The sequence below is a fragment of the Gavialis gangeticus genome, unplaced genomic scaffold (assembly GCF_001723915.1).
Source record: "Gavialis gangeticus isolate Ggan-Ray unplaced genomic scaffold, GavGan_comp1, whole genome shotgun sequence".
In the NCBI taxonomy this organism is placed as follows: domain Eukaryota; kingdom Metazoa; phylum Chordata; order Crocodylia; family Gavialidae; genus Gavialis; species Gavialis gangeticus.
In genome coordinates this window covers 18274803-18294408 of record NW_017729022.1, presented here as the reverse complement: position 1 = coordinate 18294408, position 19606 = coordinate 18274803, and the positions used below count along the sequence as shown (strand labels likewise).

General features: G+C 45.6%; 1 protein-coding gene across 2 annotated transcripts in view; it reads right to left on the bottom strand.

Moving 5' to 3' along the window:
- SLC16A7 (solute carrier family 16 member 7) overlaps nucleotides 1-19606 on the bottom strand; it is a 181441-nt gene that overhangs the window by 33814 nt on the left and 128021 nt on the right. The window contains exon 2 of one of the 2 annotated variants that reach the window (XM_019514631.1): nucleotides 18052-18258. The exons of the other annotated variant lie outside the window; for it this stretch is intronic. The gene's annotated coding sequence lies outside the window, so the exon portion shown is untranslated. The remainder of the gene's footprint in view (nucleotides 1-18051; nucleotides 18259-19606) is intronic. 2 annotated transcript variants of the gene reach the window in all.

The following is a 19606-nucleotide window of genomic DNA, read 5'->3' as shown; positions in this document are numbered from 1 at the left end:
CCAGCTCTGGAATCGCCTGTTGGCGGCAGCAGCTGTGACCCCACCACCTGCTGCTGCCCACCCGGAGCTCATGCGCTAGGCAGCCCACGCAGGGCTCGCAGCCCACCCAGGGCTGTCTGGAGCAGGCACAGTGGAGCCGGCTTACAAGGTGGTGCTGAGTGCAGGGGAGGAAAAGCAGCCTGGCACCCCACACTGCAGCCACTTGCAGCCCATGTGGGGCTGCCTGTGCCTGCTTAGGACAGTCCCGCGTGGGCTGTGAGCGGCTGCAGCGCAGGACATTGGCCACAGGGAGGGCAAGGGGCCGCTTTTTCCCACCCCCATGCTCAGCTTTTCCCCGGGGCCACTTTTCCTTGGGGTCCTCCCCTGCCCTTTCCCCCTTACCTGAGGTTCTGGCATGGGGCAGCCATGTGGTCCCAGGCCAGAATCCCCTGCTCTCGCTTCCAGCTGCTGGGGCATGGCCGGGTGGGCTCTGCTGTTGTGGGAGCCCGCCAAGCTTCCCCTGGGTCCTACTGCTCTTGGTTCCTGTCATTTTTTACAGGAACCAAGGGCAGATAAATATTAATTTTCTAAAAATTTTAGGGGCCCCGTGGGCAGGATAAAATGGTCTCATGGGCTGTATTTTGCCCACTCCTGGGTTAGAGGCTGGGCAGTGGGCAGCATGAAGGTGACCTCCAGGGCTAGAATAGAGTCCAGCACCCAGCTGTCATCATCCATGGCCTGCACTGCCCAGCCCAGGATGGCACTCTGCTCTCGCAGCACTTGGAGCCGCTTGTGCTTGAGGACCAGGAGCTCAGCCCAGAACTCCTGGTCTGCCTGGTCCTGGTAGCACCTGCTGCAGTGGCACCAGACCCCTCTCCCCTTCTGCAGGCCAACTGGTGTGCTGTGCTGCTGTACAGCCCACAATACCTGGGCTGAGGGTAGGGGGGGTTCAGGGCTACTGAACAATTGGGGTAAGGAGCTGCCTGGACCCTGTCCTCCCTGCTGGGGTCCTCTCCGGGGAGGAGCCCTGGGGCCAGCCCCCTGCTGTGATGCAGCTGCACCCTGAACTTGCCGCTGCTGTATGTGTCCGAGGGCTATTTGCAGTGCACAATGAGCTACTTGCACAGACCAAAGGATGCCCAACCCACTATGCCCTGCTGCTGATAATTCTCATGGTGCCCCAGGCACACCTGCACTTCTGGTACAGCTGGGTGTCTGCAGGGAGGGTCAGGTGCATGCTGGTGTCTTGCCACTCTAGGTGGGGCTACAATGGCACAGGGGGCAAGCCCAGGCTGCCCTGCAATCTCTACTGAAAACTGGAGAGCTACCTGTGGCTTCACTATGTATCCCTGCCCCTCACAACCAAAGGGGATATCACTGCCAGCATCAACATGTTCCTAGGTATATGAGAGGCCCATGTCCACCTAGATGCAGAGGCACGGGCTGTTCTATAAAGTTTAGCAGTGTCTCCTGCCTCTCTGCATGCTGTGGCAGGGGAAGCTGAGGCCAGGGGACTGAGGGCAGGCCAGACGGGGATGGAGGGTAGGGGTGGGGGCTGGGACAGGGGCAGGGAGGACCCTGGGGAGTGTGGGCCTTACCATGTGGCTGCGGCTGTTGTGGCTGGTGGCTCAGTGAGGTCCTCCCTGTCAACGACGGTGTGAAGCTGTGGCTGGTGTCCTTGGGCCACAGATCATGGAGTGAAGGCACCCGGCTGGGGGCCCCCCCCAGGGCAGAAGCTGGCGGTGCTGGTGGCCAGCCATTCCTCATGGCTGGGAATGGGGCTGCAGAGCTGGTGAGGCAGGTGCTGGCTAGGGCTTCTCAAGCTGCTGGTGGAAACTGCAGCTGGGAAGCTGGGCAGGACAGGCCACTGGGTGTCCAAGGGTCCCTCCCCCAGTGATGCATTACTGGGGGTGCCAGGCTGGGGCAGGGGCTTGGGCACACTGCCCGTGCTGGTGTATAGTCCATGGCTGTGGCCTGGGTCCCAGGGTACAAGAATGGCCATCAGCTGCTGCATAAAGGACATGGACTTGCGGCCATGGCCAGACCAATAATTGTGGTTCGTCATGGCAATCCACTGTGACTACAAGGGCTTAACCTTTATGAGGCACTGTTGTGCCAACCATTTGTACCCTCACTCCTGCATCCAGCCTGACAGTACCTCACAAATATGCATGTTGGCCTGGCTGTCCTGCTTAAACTGTTGCTGCACTTCTGTCTGACTCCATGGCACCATGAGGTCACCAGTCTCCTCCTTGGTCCAGCTGGAGTCCTGGGTGGAGGTCAAAGGCACGGGCATGCCCACAGACGAGGAGGAGGCCAGGAGGCCGTGGTTGGTCCCACACCAGCTCTCTGGGCCCTCACACAGCTGTCCCTGAGCTGCCGGGCCTGAACAGCTACCAGCAGTGTCCAGTGCGTGGCCATTGCATGGGACAGTCAGCTGCGTGGCAGAGGAAATGTCCCGCAGCACCTGCAGGTACAGAGCAGGCTGCTGGGGGTGTGCTGCAAGCAGATGGCACTGGCCTTGCTGGTTAGAAGCTACCTGCAGCTGGGCCAGGGAGCTGACAGGCCAGGCCTCAATGGCACTGCTTGCCTTGATGGCACTGATTCGGCAGCCGGGCAGCAGCAAGGTGCCAAGCAGCAGCGCTGGGGTAGCCTGTGGCCTGCCCAGGGAGACACACAGTTTCCCTGATGAGTGTGCCCCAGGGCTAAAAATATTTGCAGGCTGTTAAATGTTTGCAGGCAGGGGCTGCCATAGAGGTAGTCCAGCCCTGAAGCAAAAGAGGCTCCTAGCTTAGACCTGAAGCCAGCCCCCCTAGTGGCTGGGTACACCTGGGAGCAAACTTGTTCCCAGGTTGTGTCTACTTGTGCATCACTGCTCAGTAACTAAACCTGTTTAATACTTGCATTTACAGGTAAGAAAGTTAAGTGGGATTAAGTGTTTTTATTGAGCAGTAAGTATGTGCCTGTTTTATTGAGCAGTAATCATTTCCACTCATCCATGGTGGATGGATACAAAACACTCAAATAAGAATGCAAACATTTTATACCCATTGTCCATTGGTGTAAATGACTACACATGATGCAGAACAGGTGATAGAACCAGAAAGTAGAGTACATTTATTTTGTACACTTGCTGGGTGTCAGGTTGGTGAAAATTACACTACTTTATATTCATTAGCTGACTACTGTACATAGAATCTACACAATTGTTTGTCACTGATAAATGTAGGCTGTTGTATTTTGCAGGAGCTCTATTATAAATTGACTTAATACTTTTTAGGGGCAAGAACCTTTATATATAAAGAGATATGAAGGTGCCTTTGAGAACTCTTAAAGGTACAAGTGTGAAAGACACCCTCTCACAATGGCCTAATACAAAGCCTGCACATCCCAAAAGCCACACTTAGCGCTGCCTTTTTTTTCTGTTGTAGCTAAGTGTTCTGTTCGAAAGTACTTCACTGTGGAATACAATTTGCGCTGCCCTCTCTGTACAGTGGCAAAGTTAAGCCCACAAAGTATTATCTGATGGAAACTACTGTAGCTTCACTGTCTGTGTGTGGAATTGAACTCTCACTTGGAGAAGAACTGTAGTGTATTATTGTTACCTTGATATAAACAGAATTGCAAACAGCAAAGGCGGAAACAAGATCTATTTTTTTTCCTCTTTTGCTATTTTGTCTTTTCAATCAACATTTAATTTTTGCCTCTTGCTAAACATGCTGTTAAAAGGAGTACAAAGACTAAATAATAAGCAGAAGTAAAAAGCAGATATTAAACAAGATGACCACTTTCCTTTTAAAAATAAGTTATTGTACTGCTATGATCTGAACAGAACTTAAGCAATAAAATGTTCTCTTTTAAAAAATACCTGTTGAAATAAATGTTTAGGACACTATGTATTATGTTTAATACAGTCTTTCTTTCTTTTCCACTTATACATACAACACTTGTATTTCCTTTTTCTCATTTTTTTCCTCCCTAGAAATACACAGTTCATGAATGATATAACACTGGAGACAATAAAACAACTTTATGCCTAATGTGTCTAAAAGCTCAAAGGATGCAAACCAGACAACAATATTTCCATTTCATAATAGCTAGAGTTAATGGTAGTGGCAGATAGGTTTTGAGGCCACAAAGTAGAATAAAGGAGGATTTATTTGGCATAAAATCTATATCCTGCAGAGCTCTGAGGTAGAATAACATTTATCAGTCCAAATATATTAGGTACACTCCATTAATTTATAAAAGGAAGGGAATCTGGGACGCTAGAATTCCTGCCTTCCTCTCCATTCCATCAATTTTTTTAATACTACAACCAAAAACTTTTCTTTTAGACAGATTTCCCATAAACAGATAACATTTCTTTGATAGAAAAAAAGTTTTATAACTTAAATGTATGATCATCTAATCAAAATGCACAGAAAATAACAGGAGGGGTTAGCCACTATGGGTATCAACTTGGCAGCAATCACCTGTAGTCCAATACTAAGGTTATCTCCAAGTCTTTCTTGTGCATATACTCAATGGGGAAATGAGAGTTGTTTTAAGAAAAATGTCAACTTTTTTTTTAGGTATCATTACAGTTATTTTTAGTAGCTTCCTTTTTGCTATTATAGGACATGGAACTAAAACACTTTCATTTCCATGTTGCGTTTAGTATACTGTCAATTTTTGTTTTGGATTTTCTTATTTGTCTTGCATTGTACATTTAACCAGATTACAGCTTGCTTAACACAGTAGTAATCTTTTAAACATAAGTTAATAAAGAACACTTTTTACAACCTTAATCACTTTGAAACTGTCAATTTAAAATAATCCTGTTTGAATAGCATGTCATTTTTGTACATAAAAGATGTAAAATAAATTAAAATTAAGTATAATGATTTTATTTGTGGTAAATCAGTTAAGGCAAAATTTATAAACACAAGTACAAATTTGACATTATTGTATGCAAAGCCAAAGCACGTAGTTTCTTAGATTGGAAGAGCCTGAGGTTTACAATTTTTTTTAAAAGGCTGTACAAAGATGATATTTTACTATCTACAAAACCTAATTGTATGAGGTCTGTACTCTGTTCGGACAACAACACTGGGTTACCATAATTCACAGTGTATAAGTTGAATTTTGAAGACAAATTTTTAAGTCTTAACATTCAGCCTTGACTTATACGCCGTCCGCCATCTCAGTGTGCAAGGGGCCGGAAGCCTGGACGAGCTTGTGGGAGAGGTGACATGCTAGTGGGATCCTGGGAAGCTGGATCAGGCCCCTGGGAGGTCAGGCAACACATGGCCCACTGGCAGCCTGCCCAGCTGGCCCCATGGGATGTTGCTGCCATGGAGGAAAGGACAGATCACGCACAGTTCAGGGGCTGTCTGGCCTGGTGGCAGCTGGTCCCCCAGCCATGAGGCAGTCAGGGAGGCTCTGCTGAAAGCAGAATCAATCCCCTCTCCACTTGTATCTTCAGCAGCCTCCTGGCAGGATGCCTGGTGCTGCTCAGGAAGGGGCTGGCTTGCCCCAGGAGCAGTGCAGGATGTTGGGTATGGGGGAGGCTAGGGATGTTGGGCAGGGACAGCCTCCTCTGCCACCCCTGGCTGATACCTTGCACTGCCTGTGGGGCAAGTTAGTGCCTTCCCAGGTGGTGCCAGGTGTCCTGCCAGTCATGGGTGCCTGCTTAAGACAAAAGTGGTGAGAGGCCTGATTCTGATTTTGGTGGGGCCTCCCTGCCTGCCCTGGCAAGCTGCCATTGGACTGGGCAGTCCCTGAGTTGCAGGGGGGCCCAGTCCTTCCCCCTGTGGTGGGAGCACCCACCAGGGCTGGCTGGGTGGGCTGCCAGCAGGCCATGTGTTGCTCGAGCTCCCAGGTGCTTGATCCAACTTCTTGGGAGCCTGTCAGCATGCCACCTCTCCCATGAGCCCTCCTAGGCTTTCAAAGCCTCACACATTGAGGTAGGGTCAACTTATACGCTGGACATACAAAAATCCTAACTTTTTCTTAACATAAATACGGGGTCGACTTATACAACGTATTGACCTATACACCATAAAATGCAGTAGTTTAATAAAATAAAACCTTATTTTTCTTTTAGAAGCTGTTTCTTCAGCAGCAAAGACTTATTGTAACTTCCTGATAATGCTTATAAAATAATATCTGTGTCATCCAGAGGAAAAGCAAATCAAATTTAATTTTGATAACATTTAAAACACTCATATACTTGGAAAATTTAAAAAATATTTAATTTTTATTATTTTTTAAGTAAGGCTGAATGGGACTTTATATTGCAGTGTTATTTTCCTCTCTAAAGCCTGGCTGCTCTGTGTATGTGTGTATGTTAAATGTGCCTTGCATATATTCATGTTTCTTCAGGGAGAAGCACTGAGGCTGGAAACATAAAAAAGAATGCATACTTTTTTAAAATTCAAAAGCCTGGCACAAAAAAAAATAACAAATTCTATTACAGTTTTGATTACATTTCTGAAAAATGCTTCAATTTCATTGGTATAAAAGCAATGAGGGTGAAACAACACAAGAATGAGTTTAAAGCATTCTTTTTAATTCCTTTGTGCATGTCAGTATTATTTTGTTTTATATAGCATTTATAACTTTCTGCACTGATTCCATAAAATCAGGTACTGAATTAACTTTAACACAATGTAAGAGAAAAAAAATGTTTGCACAATAAAGGTATAATTCCATTTCCCCTTGCTTGTTCAAGGGACAGTTGTTTAGCCATCTAAATAGCATTTGGGCAGTTACACAAACATAGCAATTCTGTTTCCTGGCAGCATGGACATTTAAGGGCATATCCAGATGAGCACGAACATGCGGACCCATCTGCAGCACCACATACTGCATATGCCACACATGCAGGCATTCACCATGCTGCTACTTTGCAGAGTGGAGGATTCTTCGGCAGGGGGAGGGGGTAAAAAAACCCCGATGCCTAAAAAAAGTGGGGCAGTGCATGTGGCGGCAGTGCGCAGTGCCCAAAACTGGAGTCTGACCGACTGGAGACAAATTCCAGCTGCCAGCCAGATTCCCTGCTGCAGGAGCACCACGGCTGCAGGCCCTGGCTGCCACTACGACCCCAGGTAAGGATAGCATAGTTACTGGCACCAGCATCCCCAACCCAACCGGGGGCAATGTGCCACACAGCACGAGGTGTGCTGCTGCTACTTGTCCCTAGGGAAACACATATTCCTGCTTGTGGGGATGCACCCTAAGTGTGTATGCATACTACACATACAGGCTGAGCACACACTATAGGCAACACTGGCCAGGCATTTAGGCAGCTACATGCAGGCAAGCTGGAAGGATGTGTCTCAATGAGCTGGCTTCTGGGAAATGGAATTTCACCCCAAGTGTATATAACAACTTTTCTACTACCCAAAAGAAACAGATTACACTGAATTGAGATAAGTAAATTGCATAGCTCTCTACTACCAAGCATAACAGGCAAGGAAATGTACAGTTAAATCATTCAATAATTTATCTACACTTCTCTCATCAAGCTAAATTGCTTCACTTTCAAAGCCCATTTTATTTCTACCTTAAGCCTGAAGAGCACTTGAACTTACCTTAATGAAGTGTTATCCACACATGTGTTCATATGCTCATACATATTTTCATAATGTAAGTCATCAATCTAGCCTCAATTAAAAGACATGTGGGATTTTTTTTTTAATGTATATTAATTTATATTTACAAAACAGCTGCCAGTGATGATATGTATCCCAGCATTGGATCATCCAGCCTGCAGGGCTTCTCTGCTGCCAAATTTCCAGACATGCGGGAAGCTCTGCAAGCCAGATGGCATGACCCTGCATCTAGGACTGAGCATGCAGAGTGCTCTCTGGCCCAATTCCAACACACAGGGCTGTGCAGAGGCAACAGGGTCTTGGGGCCTAATCCCAGGGGGCAAGAACAGCACAGGGCCCCTGTGCCCAATCCAGGTGTGCAGGGCAGCACAAGCCCTGACCCTGGTGGATGGGGCCAAGCAGGGTGGGGCAGTGTGATGCAGGGCTCTGGAGTCTGATTCCAGTGTGCAGGGCCCTATTGTGGCAGGTAGGGGTGGGGTGGGACCCAAGTCTGGAAGATGGGGAAGGCACTGGGCCCCAGGGCCTGATTCCAGTGTACATGGGCCCTGATTCAGCCCATGGACTGGCCCCATGCCTCTCTTCTGTATATGCTGCTGTGAAGGCCCATTTGTCACAAAATGGTAGAACCCTGACTTAAAATCAGGTATTATTTAATAACAATTGTAAAATCTCTTCTGAAGCAGCAAGGGGTGTATTTATAGTGCTTCAACAAAAATGGGCCTAATTATAAGAGTTCCTGAATATGCTCATCAGTTCGTAGAATCATCATATTTTCTTGCATATAAAAGAACCCCAGATAAGAAACATGGCTTGTTCTTGAAAAGCAGAATGGAAAAAATATTTATTTGAAGAAAAATACAGTATTTCCTCAGGGCAAACAAAAGCAGCTGCACTGGGCGGGAGGTAAGGAGAGGGTAGAACGGGATGGGACAGGGCTGGAATGGGATGGGAAAATTGTGGCTGCTGGGGGCCAGATCTTAGCCAGCAGCACCTATGGAGACATCTGTGAGCCCACTCAGTTCATTCATCAAGAGCCCCTGCCCTGGCACTGTAAGCTCCCCTCTATTTTAGAAATGCAGTAGAATCAAACACATATAGCATTGCTTTCTCTTTCCCCTGGCTGAGGCTTGTATGGCAGAAGCTGCTATTACTGTATTTCCTCACTTTCCAATTCCTAAAAGCTGATTTTTGGAGAAAGGTGTATGTTGTATGCTAGAATACATGGTGGCTTCTATATTAGTGCCATTCACTTGAAAAGGGAGCTCTGCTTAAAAACTGGTGGCACGATATAGTGCATAGTTATTTCCTGTCACATTTGTCTAAAGTTGCAGGCCGGCTCCTGCAACATTTGAAAATTTTCTTAATTTTACTCATATGAATCTTTCCATTGATGTCACTCTGACAATAAAGTTAAGCACATGGATAGACATGTGCTGGAACTGGTCCTTAGACCATAGGAAAAACAAGTAAAAGTAGGAAAGAATCAAAATACCTATGAAAGAGATCTATATAAATAGATATAAAGTAACACTGGGTACATATATTTAACAAAGTGTGCCACGTGTTTATAATGAAGATAGCTAGAAATAGAATTGGCACATGATATGTGAATTGTAAGTGCTCTTCTGAGAAAAGAATAACATTTGGAAAGCCACCAGCTTATACTTTACATGGTAAATGTGTCAGTGGGAATGTTAGAAAATCCAATGGTATAAGTAAGGTGCTTTGCAGAATTAATAAATGTTTCCAATGGAAGAAAAGACAGACTACATTTTTCTGGTTCACCATTTAACAGTGATTAATTCATCTCCCAGGGGTTCATGTGCTTGTGTGAATCTAAACTTAACACGGCTTTTTTAGCTCTAAAAATATGTCAAAGATTTCACCTAAACATTATTACTGGTGACCTGAACAATGAACCATTGCCACAGAAGATTACACCTTCTTCCAATGAGAAACCAAACCGGGAACCACTACATTCACCATTCTAAAATGGAAAAAATACAGGAATGTTATGTTAATGATGCCTTTCAGAAAATATATGCTCTTTTCAGGGCTTCACTAGATATTTCGAGAGGCATAACTCTAAGTATAGAAAGACTCCCCCAACAAGCACTTAACAGTTCTTCTACTGTCCTGCTGTGGTTCACTTCTTTGAAATGTTATCTATTAATGTCAGTTTTTTTTCTATGTGGATAGGCATAGGTGAAACACTGAGTTCTATTTAATAGTATCTGTGCTTGGGCAGTTGTGCTTAAGTATCATCATTCTGAAAAGATTAACATGCTCCCTATCTAATTTTTCTAGTTCCAGGGAACTAAAAAAAAAATAAAAAAAAAAAATACTAACCTCAAACTAAAGATTAAGCTTATTTAGTAATCCTGTGTCATGGATAAATTCCCCACTGCTCATAGCAATGCAGTACTTATCTAGAGCTATCCAGCGTTCATAGTAGTTCTTCTATCCTCATAATAATCTTATTAGAAAACAGCTATGTACATACTAAGAGACGATGCATTCACACCAATGTGTAAGCACATAGTACTGAAAGCAATCTTTGTAGTTTCAAACACCCTGCTGAAAAAACATTCATAATGGGGAACATTTTAATACAACTCAAAATATTTGCTATGCTATTAGGCTGTTGTCCTCACTTGGCAGTGGAGCTCCCAATGACATCAATGGAAACAGTGTTCAGAGGTGATAAAGTGCATGTTCCTAAAAGCAATGGAATTTTCCAGTCACACACTGAGACCTTTAAACATCTAGACTTGTCAGTCTGTGACATAAGATGTTGAAATGTGGGTCAAGTGGCCAAAATATGTAACACCAAAGTTTTAGTATGCATTGTGCTATGCTTGACATAGAGCTAAAGATTTGTTTTTAAAGCTGTTTGCTCACTGTATGAACCAATCAGAAAAAACCTATTTGGCATGTTCTTGTGTTGCTAGATGAGATGTCACTTTTTTTTTTGGTTGTAGTTATGCCTCAAAGAGAATGATGCCAAATGATGCAAGTAAAGACTTTGTGAACTGTAAATGCTCTTCTCAGAAAAGCAGACCGTTTGGAAAGCCACCAGATTATAAATTAAATGGTAAATGTTTCAAGAAAACATACATGCCCAATCCAGCCTGCAGACCTATGCTGTAAACCAGGGGTAAAAAAGTCATCCAGCCCCATGGGCAAGATGAGGGGTGTGGGCCCAGTCTGAAGGACAGATCAGACCCACAGACTAGACCCATGAATTAAAGCCAGTACACAGGGCCACTAGGCAAAGGCACCCTCATGAAACATGTGCTTTATACCAGCCCTGTACATTGTGTCCAGCGTGAACCAGCCCAAATCCCAAATGCATATGCTAAGCCAGCATGGGGTCTATGCTACTTAAAGTACTCACACCTAACTGGCCTTGTTATCTGGTTTTGGTGCATGGAGCCTGTCTGTGGGCCCAATCCAGACCAGCTCTGGAGCCAGCATGTAGGGCCTGTCTAACATGGGCACTACATGCAGCATGTATCCTGGACTGGCCCCTTGTGCCATGTGCAGTGCCCATGGTGCCAGATCCAGCCCTGTGTGCTTCATGCAGCATACCAGCTGCAGCACATGCAGCACATGGGGTCAGAGCAAGCATCTAGACTTGTCAGTCTGTGACATAAGACTTTGAATTGTGGGTCAAGTGGCCAAAAAATGTAACATCAAAGTTTTAGTGTGTATACATCACATGCAGCATGTGGGGTCAGAGCCAGCTCATCACATGTAGCACATGGGGTTGATTCGAGACCCAAGGGCTGAATCATAGGGCTACATGGGCCAGATCTGGCCCTCAGCCTGTATCTTTTATACCACCGCTGTAAGCTGTTCTTTCCATGAGTTCCATCTTTGGATCTCTCTTAAGGTCTGATTTTGCAGCTGTGAAGTCAATAAAGGTTTGTCATATACATCAATGGATAAAGCTTGAATCTTTAGAGTCCTTGGTACTGTTGGGGACCTTAGAGGCAGCCATGCCTGTCTTGGGTCTCTGGCAGAGAAGCTGTACCCCAGCTATTTAAGTTGGCTTCCTGATTGGCTGCTGGGAGCTCAGTCTCCTCTTTATTCCCACCTCTGGCAGCAGCTTGCAAGCCACCCAACAATTCTGACCCAGTCTGAACTGGTTCCTGCACTCTGGTTTTCCTAGTTCCTGACCCTGGTTTTGGCTTGTTCTCGGACTTCAGCTTTGGATTTCCCTGTGAATCTGTTTCCTGCTTCCTAAGCCCGTTTGGCTCTGCTGTTGTACTTCCATCTTGTGGACTGTCCCTTTGATCTAATAACTCGGCATCTGATCCTTGGATCCTGACTCTGACCTGTAGTGTGGACTGTCCCTGGATTTCCCTCTGGAAACGTGGTAATGTGGCTCCTGAACTCCGAGCCAGGCCTTGGCCCCCTACTACTCCTTCAGCAGCCCAACCATTAGACTAGACTACCTATGCTCCAGTCCCTTGCAGCAGGCTCCAGTCCCTTGCAGTAGGCTCCAGCAAAATTTCACATCTAAACTGAGTGAAAGGTTTAACTCTAAACTCAAATCTCACTTGAATATTGCAGAACTATCTTTGGAATAGTGCTAATCCAGATCACTGGAGTAAATAAGCAGATCTGAAGTATTTGGTTGTGGATTCCAGTCTAAATGTTGCCTATCTTGTTTAAATTGCAGTATTTATTTATGCCTAATATCTAAGGATTTCTTTCATCAGCAGGTTCCCCCCCCCTCAAAAAAAAGAATCGGGCCCCTCGCCATAACACTGATAGAAGCCCCTAAACTGAAATGGTGGGTTTTTAATTGTTACGATTAAAAACACACCATTTCAATTTAGGGGCTTCCATCACTGGAATGGTGAGAGACCCAATCCTTTTTTTTTTTGGCAGAGTGTAGGGGTAGCCAGGGGGCCAGGAGGCGGTCTGCCAGCAAGCTCAGAGCTGCTCAGAGCAAGCACCCAGTCCATTAGCAGCTGCCACCACAGAGGAAAGACTGGGTCCCCCGCAGCTCAGATGCTACGGGCAGCTTGTTCCCCTGGCCATGGGTAGGCTCCATTAGAATAAAAGAAAGATTGGGCCCATCACTGCTTTCCTTTTTTTCCCAGCACAGCCTGCCTGTGGGCAGCTGCTGGCAAGCCAAGCAGCCCCTGAGCTGTGGGGGGCCCTGGTCTTTCCCTCTGCAGTGGCAGTGCTCCCCGGTGCTGACCAGGTGGGCTGCTAGTGGCCTGGGTGCTGGCTCTGAGCTAGGGCAGCATCCAGCCTGCTAGCAGCCTGCTCAGATGGCCCCATGGGCTGCTGCCACCATGGAGGGAAGGACCGTACCCCTGCAACTCAAGACACCTGTGGCAGCTCTCAGCCCCCCCCCCCCTCACCCCACCAGCTGCAGGAGAAATGGGCAGGCTCCGCCAGAAAAAAGAAAGAAGCAGGCCCCTTGCTGCCCTCCTCCCCCCCGCTGAGCTTTCAGCACCCATGCACTGTCCCACCACTTTCCTGCCACCTGGGACCACCCAGGAATGGGTTGGCTTGCCCCTGGAGCAGTGAAGAAAGGTGGCACGAAGGCAGCTGGGTGTGCTGGTGGCCAGAGAATGCGGCAGGAACAGTGCACAGGGCGCTGGAAGCCTGCCAATCCCAAGCTTCCGTAAGCCCATCCAGGCTTCCAGTGCCCCATGCACCATCCCCGCCACCTTCTCCTGCCACTAGCCCATCCAACTGCCTTCCTGCTGCCTCCCTGAGCTGCCTCAGGGGCAAGCTGACTGTGCCGGCAGCCAGAGAATGCGATGGGGACAGTGCACAGGGTGCTGGAAGCCTGGGAGGCGGGCTCAGGGATGGATGTATTATTGTAATTTGTTAGGTAGCAAACTAAAATACATCAGGATGTGTTTTAGTTTGCTACATAACAGTCATTTTCAGCCCAATACGCCACCACATGTGTACAGCGTGATGAAATTAAATTGAAATATGCTGCTGTATGTGTTATGTGTGACACAATTAAACTGCTATAGAAGGCCAATTAAACCACTAAAAAGGTCAATTTCATCATGTGTACAAGTGCCCAATTTCGGCACTTGAAGGCCTTTGTCTTTCACAAATTGGTCATCATATATAAAGTCTTACAACAGTCCTTTTTTATTCCTCACTTCATAATACTTTTTATTTATTTTCCCATATAAAAAGTTATATCCCACTCAAATTAGAAATTATTTCTTGTACACTGTTACGGATGATAGCATGTAGTTTTAAAGAACAACAAAAGGTACTTAGTTTTTATGTGTGAATCGCACTCATATTTATTGGTATCCTTCCTCATCCTGCTCTTATTTATCATATTTCTTGTTAAGGCATTGATCCTACAAACACTTAATTTGATGTCCATGAAGAATCCTATTTACTTAATTTACAAAGTTAATGTTATGTGTATGGGGCTCTGGAGCCCTAAATTTTCTCCTTGTCTGTTTTATTCCCTAAGAGCTGTCTTTCTCTGAGCGCTTCTGTACACAGGACTCTCAAAAGGAACAATATAACAAATACAACACAGTCCCCCGAGTTGCACATGTAATGCTTTCTTGGGTCACTTATGCACAGGAGCAGCAGGAGGCAGGAATGTAATGGTCTAGGTCTATTCCACATCAAACAATCCCAACTATGCAACACTGTATATCTGGTGCCTCCTAACATCACATACTTAGGGCCCTACCAAATTCACGGCAAAAGTGGGCTGTGCTGTGGCTCCTCGAATCTTGTAAATTCCCTGGTGTGTCCCCCACCACTGATTGGTGGAAGGGCCCCACTTGTGGCTTCCTCCTGACTGGCAGGGCACCCTAAAACCCTGGTTTTAAACATGGCACCATTTTTGCCTCCCCACCAGTCAACAGCAAATGGTGTGGCCACCGGGGCCCCTTGACCAATCAGCGGCGGAAGGCAAAATGGCACCATATTTAAAAACATGGTTCTTGCTTCCCTGTCAATCAGGAATGAGCCACAAGTGGGGCCCCTCTACCAATCAGTGGTAGTGGGGCACACAGGGGAACCTGCAAGATTAAAGGAGGTGTAGTGCAGCCCACTTCAGCCATGAATTTGGTAGGGCCCTAGCCATAATACAAGTACCTGTAGAAGTAAGATGTGTATCACACCCATGTTATTGTGTTTCTCCCATCACTAGTGTTGGATGTACAGGGACAGTATGAATCTAAATATAATTTGAAAAATATAGCAAGTCCTGGGGAAAAAAAATGATTTCTCATAATGGCTTGCAAAGCAAAGCTCTCATTTAAAGCTTGAGTTCTGTGCCAAAAAATACCAAGTGCTTTCTAATGTCCTTTTGCCCATGTCAAATATTTAAAAATGAACACAACTAAATACACACTGAAATTCACCAGACTATAGGGGCAGAACCAGAGTAACAATACAATCCAGAGAACTATGTACAGAAGTCCAGAGAGATAAAGCTAAAGTATCAAGGGATCCATAAGCAAGAGAAAAGGGGTTATGCCCTCATCTCCTACAGATAATCAGCTAAGATTTTAAGATTGCTTGCCTTTCTCTCTCTTTTTTTTAATAGTCCATATTTGTAAATAGTTCAAACAGTTTTGCCTATATGAATATAAAACAAGTCATTCAAACCATGGTAGTAATTATTGATCCTCACAACTTGAAAATGCTTTGTGAATTCAATATATGTAGCCTACAATGGGTGTGTCTACACATGCAACTGATATGAAGCAATAAACTCCAGAGCTATTTGAGCCAGAATAAACTACTCCTGGGTGCAGCATCTACATGTGTGCCTTGGGTGCAACGTCTATGTGGGCTGGCAGGTGCATGGTTGGGGGCAGATGAGGGTCAGCCCTGGGCTCTGGGTGGTGGTATCAGGTGGAGGAGGGTCTTGCTGGGGCAGGAGGGTGCTGAAAGTGTGGAGCTGTGTGGTTAGGCAGTAAGCAGGAATCTGGCCTCTGGCTGGCTGGGCTGATCAGGAGTAAATTACACCCATGGTCAGTGTCCATATGTGAGTTTAATCACAGTATATTACCTCAATGTAAGATAGTACTATCCCCAACTGTACTATCTTACGCAGGCACTAATTAGTTTACTATGGCCTAATATTGTCAAATGTGTAGACAGTGACACTTTACAGCTAATTAGTCTGCTCCCCAGTAAAACTCATGTGTAGATACATCCAATAAGATGCATTTTTGAAGAGGTGGAGAGTAATCTGTTTCCTCCTACCTGAAGAAGACCGAAACCCAATATTCACGTTCTAGATAATCTTCCTTGCAAAAGGAAATGGGGGATTATTTCTCTGTTGTCGTGAAAATGAGCTGTATATTCATATTCTTTGTGGTACAATTTATTGAATCAAAGGGGAGGGAACAAATGAACTCAGTTCTGGATGTCACTCATTATTTATGTCCCTGGATGGCCAGTAAATTAAGCTCTATAGGTTTCAAAAACTATATAAAATAAACCTCAATTTCTGTTTAATGCACAGAACACTTCCTGTAACGGGCTCCCCTAATCCCTGTTATTTAATAGGTAAGAGGCAGCACTATACAGCTGTAAAAGGTGCAATTAGCTGGTGGAAGGAGCTGTGAGCAGGAACTGTAAAGCTACAGAGCTAAAGTAGAAGGAGGTGTAAGGCTTCAAAAGAAGCAGGCTGCCCAGTGCAAAGTTCCAGGCCACTGATTACACTAATGAATAACCTCTATGCCCAGCAGAGTGAAGGAAAGATCAGATAAATAGAAGAAGAGCTGGGAGCTATATGAGCTCAGTTATTGGGCTGGAAACAGGAGTCTGGCCCTGATAGGCTGTAGAGTGACTGATCCACAAATAGTAAGGTATCCTGAGGAAGGGTGATAGAATTTGGGTAACTGATGGCAGGCACTTGAGCCCAAGGGCTATGTTAAGGACAGAAGCCTAAAAAGAGCTGAAGATGGGCAAGTAAGCCCGAAGGGACTGGTTCAACACAGGAAGTCTTGAGGACTTGATTAGGGTAATGACCTCAGGAGAAATGGTTCAAGGCAGGGAGCCTTGAAGACTTAATTGGGTAATGACCATGGGTAGGCTAGTTGGGGCAAGAAGCCCTGAGACTGAGAATCAGTCTTTTCAGAACCTGGAACTAAGAGGCTGGCTTGAAAGAGCAATTGCGACAAAGCTACAAGAGTAGCTAGCGCTCAGAGTGCTAGAGTTGAGGTAGGCCTAATCAGGCCTCATAATAGCAAGGCAGAGAAGCAAACCTGGGAGGCTAGCCCCTGGTTATTGCTAAGGTTTGCTAGGGTGAGTGTTGACTGTGCCAGACAGACAGCCCTATGATAAGAAGGGCAGAGTGAAGCAATTAAGACTGAGGGCAGCCTCCCAAATTATGATACCTATTAATATCTGGTTTGGCAGTGGGATAGAAAAAAAGGATGATGACTAAGAAGCTGGAGGGCACAGCAGGTAGGACTGACTACCGGACTATCAAACTCAATGTCATCATGCCTAACCTGCTATACTTACCTATTTTATACCTCTATCATAACAGTTATAGACAAGTATTTACTTAAGGTAATTTACACTCCACATGTCAACTAACGATTAAACATGTTTAAGCTATCATGCAATTAACTGATGAACTGCAAAATAAATTTACACATGTTATACAGGCAAAGTAATTATCACACAATAAAAATGGCCAACAAGCCACAAAGTTGTTACATGAAATATGCAGAATACTTCTGTAGTCAGTTTCTATGAAGTTTTGATTTGAACATGTGGCATGTCACACAGGCTGATAGCATTTGGCCAGGTCCTGCAGCATTCCAGTGTACAGTGCTCTCTCTCTTGCCTTTCTGCAAGGGGCTAGAGGCTGCTCACAGATGAAAAAAACAAAAAACAACCCCCCCATCCCCACCAAAAGGCATTTTACTTTCAACTCTGTATGCCCCTGTGCTGAACCCAGGGCAAGCTCAGAAGAGACATAGCATTAGTTTGACCTGGCTCACCCAACATCAGCATAGATCGGGTGCTTCAGCGGGACTTTTTTGGTGCTTTCATCTAATAGCTGATTGCATCAGCTTTAGATAAATGTGCCAAAAATCCCTGCTGACACACCCAATCTATACAGGTGCTGTGGACCTGGGTTGAACTAATGCACTGCCTCTTCCAATAAAGCACTTTTTTTTCCTTTTTTCACATCTGTCAGCAGCCTTTATGACTTTGCTGTCCCAAAGAATAGTAGCAGAAGACAGCATGGCTCATTGCCCCTCCTTTCTTCAACCAAGCTTCAAGCCTGCTGCTTTAAGAAACCATTAAGCACCTTTTTGTGAAACCCAAAGTGTAAACAAACATTCAGTGGAGCGTGCTTTACTTGTCTGACACAGGGAGAGATGGAGGAGGGAATTTGTTCATAAACCTGCCTGCAGAGAACATACGTAAAAGCACCTCATGAGGTATCTAGACAGTTTGAGCCTCACTGTTCCTGCTCACCCACCTGCTATTCACATGGGACTCCCTGGATCTGTACCAGGGCTGGAGGGGGCAGCTCCTTCACTCAGTCGGAGATCAGGTGACTTCTCATTCCCAGCACTGCTGCAGATGTGGATTACATCCCCTGTCAGCAGCTCTCCAGATCCTCTTGCTGGCAAACGCTGCCAGAGCAAGTTCCCAAGACACGTTTTTCCCCTCTGGATAGCTTGCCCTTTGAACGTGAAGCAGATCACACGCTGTGAGGAGTTTCCATTAGGTGATACTGCCTGTTACATGAAGGAAGAAATGTCTTCTAGCGGCCTCAGTGTCATAGTGCTGAACGTGCTGCAATTGCCTATTTGACACCTATATGGAACAAACACTAATGGACACATGTTTACTTAAGGTAATTTCCATTCCATGTTTTACCTAATGATTAGCAGTGCTAGAGCATAAAGTTGCTAATTACTAATCTATGTTAGAGGGTAAGGGCCAGATCCAAACCTGTACATTTGGCTCTTAAGTAGGACAGTAGTGAAATGTAGGTGCCCAGTTCATAAAATGTGATCCAAATCAACCCTACTTCAGTGGCTGCAAAACCCCTTAAACCCCTATATTATAGACTGAAAAGTTCCCCAGGCTTCTAAACTTAGAGTTTTTTGCATATACTCAAAATAGGCCTAGTCTGAGCAGTAAAGAAACTAGCTCTTGTATCCGTTCTGATGGAGAGTGGAGCTAGGAGAATGGTGTATCTATGCATGCAATTAATTTGACTGAATACATTCCGGCACAGTTTACACCAGAGTTTATTGCTCCTGGACTCAGCATTTACCCTGCCCAACCCCAGCAGGCAGCAGGTATGGGGGGTCAGCCTGCCAGCCCAGAGCTGTTCCATCTCAGCTCAACATGCTGTGGAAGTGCTAGCTGGGGCATGAGGGTGCTATAGGCAGCCCCAGTACTATAGCTCCCTCATGCCCCAGCCAGCCCTAGGCACCGTCTACATGTGCTTCATGGTGGAGTAAGTAACTCTGCCATAGGAAAGTACTGTTGTCAGGAAGTACTATCTTAAAGCAAAGTTAATTATTTTACTCTGGCCTAATACCACCACACATGTAGACAGTGGCACTTTAGTGCAGAGCAAATTAGTCAACTCTGCAGTAAAGTGCATGTGTAGATGCCCCCAAAATCACCTAAACACTGCTGAAGTTCCCAGAAAGGCCTGATTCATTAGACTTCATAAATGCCAAACTCACACATTGAGGTCAGTACAAAGCACATCAACTAAAGCTGTTGCAACTCAAAAAACAAGGATGGTAGTGCTCAAATTCTGTATAATAGCTTACTCATTAGAGTACTTGTCAAGGAAGTGGGAGACATGAAGCCTAGGTCAACCTTTCCACAAGAAAGTTCAAACTCTATCTCACATTCACAGAAGAGATAACAGGTAGTTTTCTCTTCTATCCTACCAGTGAGTGGACATGGAAGACGGCATGCAACGTGCATTGGGGAGACCAGCTGGCAGCTTCGGGAATGGTGTCTTGAGGCGGGCTTTGGCTTCCTCAACCATGACCGGCACATCA